Here is a 6,134-nt window from a genome sequence, read left to right on the forward strand (position 1 = left end):
TAACGTGTGGGTGCCATAGGGCGCTGATACAGAGCGATGTAGCGCTCTCTCTGAGCATTATCTCTATAGGCCACGTGCATGTCATCAAAATCCTGCATCCTGTAAAAGTTAAGAAAGTGATCCTGAAAATACAAATCATTTAAATTTAAGTCTCGATGCAAAATATGATAAAATAAAATAAAAATAAAATTAAATAAATGCGAAAAAAGTAAAATGGAAGAAAAACCATGGGTTGTCTCCCATGCAGCGCTTGTTTAACGTCATTAGCTTGACGATTAGAATTTATACACCTGTAGTAGTAGGGATTGGTGGATCAATCAGAGTGTGACTTGAGTAGTATGCTGGAATGTCTCCTCCTTCGTAGAGCTTCAGTCTTTGTCCATTTACAATGAATGGACTACAGGTTTTGTTCTTGATTTCTACGGCTCCGGATCTCAGAATCTTGGATACTTCGAAAGGACCAGTCCATCTTGAACGTAGCTTTCCAGGGAAGAGTCGTAACCTAGAGTTGAAAAGGAGAACATGATCGCCTATATTGAAGTTTTTCTTTACTATTCTTTTGTCGTGATAGGCTTTCGTCCTCTCTTTATATATTTTCGCATTCTCGTAGGCAGATTGCCTAAGTTCTTCTAGTTTATGAATGTCTAGGGTACGCTTTTCTCCAGCGGCTAGGTAGTCTAAATTCAAAGTCTTAATGGACCAATAGGCCTTATGCTCTAATTCGAACGGTAAGTGACAGGATTTTCCATAAACTAGTTGATAAGGAGTAGTTCCTATAGGGGTTTTGAAAGCGGTTCTATAGGCCCATAATGCTTCTTGAAGCTTCTGAGACCAGTCTCTCCTAGAAATAGAAACAGTTTTCTCTAAGATTTGTTTTATCTCCCTATTAGATACTTCTACTTGGCCACTAATTTGTGGATGGTATGGTGTTGCTACTCTATGTCTAACTCCATATTTTCTTAAAAGTTTGTCAAATATTCTCGATATAAAGTGTGATCCTCTATCGCTTATGACTAAACGTGGTGTTCCAAATCTAGGGAATATATAGTTTTTAAATAGTTTGATTACTACCCTAGTGTCGTTTGTGGGTGCAGCTATAGCTTCAATCCACTTAGACACATAGTCTACAGCTACTAAGATATACCTGTTTCCTAAGGATGGTGGGAAAGGTCCCATGAAATCTATACCTCATACGTCAAAGAGTTCTACTTCCTGAATGTTTCTTAGAGGCATTTCATCATGCCTTGAAGTGTTTCCAGTGCGTTGGCATCTATCACACTTGACAATGTAAGCATAGACATCACGCCACATGGTAGGCCAGAATAGGCCAGCTTGAAGAATCTTGGCGTATGTCTTAGAGGTGCTCGCATGTCCACCATAGGATGCAGAATGACAATGCTCGATAATACTATTTACCTCTTCTTCTGGAACGCAACGGCAAAAAATGCCATCTTTACCCCTTTTGAAAAGGAGCGTTCGTCCCAATAGAAGTTTCTCGCATCGTGGAAGAATTTCTTTTTGCGGTGGTAGTCAAGATCAGGGGGTACTATATCAGCAGCTAGGTAATTAACGAAGTCTGCATACCAGGGTACGTTACTTATTGCTAAGGAATTTTGGGGGTGCTCATAAAGGTCTAGGTTATTATCTTCAATGGTTTCTACTCTAGCTATCAGTCTATCATAGGCGAAATCATCATTTATGGGTACTAGTTCAGGTTTCAGATGTTCTAGCCTAGAAAGGTGATCGGCTACTACATTTTCAGTGCCTTTTTTTATCTCTTATGTCTAAATCAAACTCTTGTAGTAATAGAATCCATCGGAGTAACCTGGGCTTGGCATCTTTTTTACTTAATAGGTAACGAATGGTAGCATGATCAGTGTAAACTATAATTTTTGCTCCTACTAGATAAGATCTAAATTTGTCTATAGCGAAAACTACAGCGAGTAATTCTTTTTCAGTTATTGCGTAGTTAAGTTGGGCAGCATCTAGGGTTCTACTGGCATAATAAATGGCATATAATTTTTTATCTTTCCTTTGTCCTAGAACGGCTCCAACTGCGTAATCACTAGCATCGCACATTATCTCAAAAGGTTCTGACCAATCAGGTGGTTTCATAATGGGTTCCAATACTAATGCTTGTTTTAAAAGATTAAATGCGTCATTACATTTTTCATCGAAAATGAATTCAGCATCTTTCATTAAAAGTCCAGTTAAAGGTTTAGTTATTTTGGAGAAGTCCTTAATAAAACGCCGGTAGAATTCAGCGTGTCCAAGAAAGCTTCGGACTTATCTGATGGTTTTTGGTGGTTTTAGGTTTTCTATAACTTCTATTTTAGCTTTATCTACCTCTATACCTTTTTCGGAAACTATATGTCCTAAAACTATTCCTTCGGTTACCATGAAATGACACTTTTCCCAGTTTAGCACGAGGTTCACCTCCACACATCTCTCCAGGATTTTCTCAAGGTTAGCAAGACAATTGTGGAAATCAAATCCCCAAACCGAGAAATCGTCCATAAACACTTCCATGACACCATCTAGGTAATCTGCAAAGATTGACATCATGCAGCGTTGGAAAGTAGCTAGGGCATTACAGAGGCCGAATGGCATTCGTCTGTAGGCAAAAGTTCCATAAGGGCATGTAAAGGTAGTTTTTTCTTGATCTTCGGGGTGGATAGGTATTTGGAAGAATCTAGAGTATCCATCTAGATAACAGAAGTAAGAGTGTCTGGCTAGACGCTCCAACATTTGGTCTATAAATGGTAAAGGGAAATGATCCTTCCTAGTTGCTTTATTTAATTTTCTATAATCTATACACATCCGCCATCCTCCTTCTAAACGTTTTGCTACATGTTCGCCTTTATCATTTTGCACGACTGTGATGCCTCCCTTTTTAGATACTACATGCACAGGGCTCACCCACTTACTATCCGAGATCTGATAGATGATACCTACCTCAAGTAACTTAAGAACTTCCTTTTTAACGACATCACTCATTATAGGGTTTATTCTTCTCTGATGTTCCCTAGAGGGTTTCGAATCTTCTTCGAGCGAAATCCGATGCATGCATACGGATGGGCTTATACCTTTCAGGTCAGAGATATTATATCCTAAGGCTGAGGGATATCTTCGTAAAACGTCTAAAAGTTGGTTCGTTTCCTCTTGGCTCAAGGTAGCACTGACTATAATTGGACGGTTCATCTTTTCATCGAGGAACTCATATCTCAGGTTCTTAGGCAGTTCCTTAAGTTCTAAGGTTGGTTTCTTAGGACATGGCATAGGATCTGGAGTAAGGGATAAACATTCGTAAAGGTTATCATCGATGTAGGGTTTCTTAAAGTCATCATCTTCCCTTATGAGAGTTGATGGTAACTTAATTGTTTTTATAATTTCTTTTTGTTCTAATTCTCTAACACATTCATCAATGATATCTAAGGCATAACACGAGTCTCCCATCACAGGTGCCATAAGAAATTTTGAAAGTATAAATTCTATTTTCTCGTCACCCACCTCAAATGTCAACTTTCCTTTCTTGACATCTATTATGGCTCCTGCAGTCGATAAGAATGGTCTACCTAGAAGGATTGGTATATCATTGTCCTCTTTGATGTCCATGATAACAAAATCAGTAGGGATAAATAACTGACCTATCCTAACAGGAACATCTTCTAAAATGCCTATCGGATATTTAACAGATCTATCGGCTAACTGAAGTGACATCTTAGTGGGCTGTAATTCTCCTAAGTTTAACCTCTCACAAACTGCTAAAGGCATTAGGCTCACACTAGCTCCTAAGTCTAGAAAAGCTTTTTCGATGACATGATTACCCAAAAGGCAAGGAATGGAGAAATTTCCAGGATCTTTATCTTTCTTTGCTAATTTGTCCTCGGAAATAGCATTACATTCCAAAGGCTTCGGATCGTCAAGTCAACGTTTGTTGGTAAGGATGTCTTTGAGAAACTTTGCATAAGAAGGTATTTGGGTGATGGCTTCTGTGAAATGGATTTCTACATGAAGTTTTTCTATAACTTTAATAAATTTTTGATACTGTTTATTGATCTGGGTTTGTTTGAGTCTTTGCGGATATGGTATAGGTGGTTTATATGGCAGGGGTGGTACGTACGTTTTATCTTTGGGTTCTTCTCCTTTTTCTCGACCTTCCTGGTTTTCAGATTCCTCTGGTTCCTTTACTTCGTCCGGGGGCTTGGTAAATTCCTTAGAAGTTTTGGGTTCAGTCAATCTAGGGTTTGGTGGCTCATCATAAGCGTTCCCACTTCGTAGGGTAATGGCATTGGCTTGTCCTCTCGGATTTTGTTGAGGTTGTCCAGGGAATTGTCCTCCAGGTGTAGTCTGAGGGGCTTAGTTTAAAGCTACCTGAGAGATCTGGGTTTCAAGCATCTTGGTATGAGTAACTATTTGGTCAACCTTGGTTCCTAACTGAGTAATCAATTCGTTAACATGAATGTTTTGATTCATGAACTCCTTGTTTTGTTGGGTTTGAGCGGTGATAAAATTTTCCATAATTTTATCAAGGCTCGGCTTTGGTGGTACAGGTTGCATAGGTTGATTTGATCTTGGGGCTTGATAGCTAGGTCTCGGAGGTGCATTATTTTGAATAGGGTTATTGTTTTTATAGGAGAAGTTCGGGTGATTCCTCCATCTAGGGTTGTAGGTATTCGAGTATGGGTTCCCTTGGGTGTAGTTCACTTGCTCAGAGTGGGTTTCGTTTAATAGACTACATTCTGCAGATTGGTGTCCTTTGGTCCCACATATCTCACAATCCGACGAAACTGCGGCTACAGTATTCGGGTTTATGCACATATGCTCGACCTTAAGGGCTAATGCGTCCATTTTAGCTTGCATCGTGTCTATAGAGCTTAGTTCATGCACTCCTCCTTGGGCTTCCTTCTTCTCAACTGTCGCTCGTTCGACTCCCCATGATTGGTGGTTTTGAGCCACATATTCGATGAGGGCACTAGCTTCAGGATAAGGTTTGTTCATCAGAGCACCGCCTGCGGCAGCGTCGATGGTCATCTTTGTGTTGTAATGAAGTCCATTATAGAAGGTTTGAATGATTAATCAATTTTCTAAGCCATGATGTGGGCATGCTCATAATAACTCTTTATATCTCTCCCAAGCTTCGAACAACGATTCTCCTTGGTTTTGGGTAAATCTAGTTATATGGTTTCGAAGAACGGCGGTCTTACTCGGGGGAAAATATCTAGCAAGAAAAACTCTTCTAAGGTTATCCCAAGTCGTAATGGAATTGGGTGGAAGGGAATCTAACCATGATAGGGCTTTATCTCTGAGGGAAAAAGGAAATAATCTTAAACGTATTTCCTCAGGAGAAGCTCCATTGGTTTTAAAAGTGTCTGTTAATTGAAGAAATATTTTTAAATGTTGGTTTGGGTTCTCAGTAGCGAGACCTGCAAATTGTCTCTGTTGCACTAGATGCAACATGGATGGTTTAAGTTCAAAATTATTAGCTGGTATGGTTCGGTTTACTATACTAGAACTAGGTTCTTCTTTAGATGGTTGAGCGAAGTCCTTAAGAGGTCTTTGGTTTTGATCTTCGGCCATAGCTCTCTTAATTCTATGAAAGAATAAACGTGCGCGAGCGTAACGTTCAGGTTCCGCCAGAGGGTATACTAAGCTTAAACTCCCGGTGCTGCGAGTTCTTCGCATTGACCGGCGGGAAATAGCCTAAGTCTAAACTATATAACAACAGGAAAATGAAATTTGACGAAATTGGTCCCCGGCAACGGCGCCAAAAACTTGATGCGGTGTTTCGCAAGTATACGAACGCGTTAGAGTAATATAAAAGATTGTCGAATCCACAGAGACCAAGTGTCAATCTATCGTTATCTATTGTTATGGTGTTTATCAAAGGCAATCAAAATAGGTGTTTTTTTGGGTGTGCAAGGAAAAGTAAAGTATTGAATAAAGTTTAATTAATAAAGATAGGGTCGAATGTAATTCACGTAATCAATTAATAATCCAAGTACTTGCTAATAGAATTACTTATGGGTAATGTTTCCTACTTTGAAAAGAACTAATTTAACAGGAACTGTCGCTTTCGCGTATTCAGAACCGAGTTGTACTCCCTAATCAAACCCTCTTATTGTCACTTATAA

General features: G+C 39.4%; 1 non-coding gene across 1 annotated transcript; it reads left to right on the top strand.

The window, feature by feature from the left end:
• Positions 1-5,089: 5,089 nt before the first annotated feature.
• LOC127099645 (small nucleolar RNA R71) lies at positions 5,090-5,196 on the top strand. The gene has a single exon (XR_007794125.1). It is a non-coding gene; the product is annotated as a small nucleolar RNA R71 (small nucleolar RNA).
• Positions 5,197-6,134: the final 938 nt, after the last annotated feature.

The sequence above is a fragment of the Lathyrus oleraceus genome, chromosome 6 (assembly GCF_024323335.1).
Source record: "Lathyrus oleraceus cultivar Zhongwan6 chromosome 6, CAAS_Psat_ZW6_1.0, whole genome shotgun sequence".
Classification (NCBI taxonomy): Eukaryota; Viridiplantae; Streptophyta; class Magnoliopsida; order Fabales; family Fabaceae; genus Lathyrus; species Lathyrus oleraceus.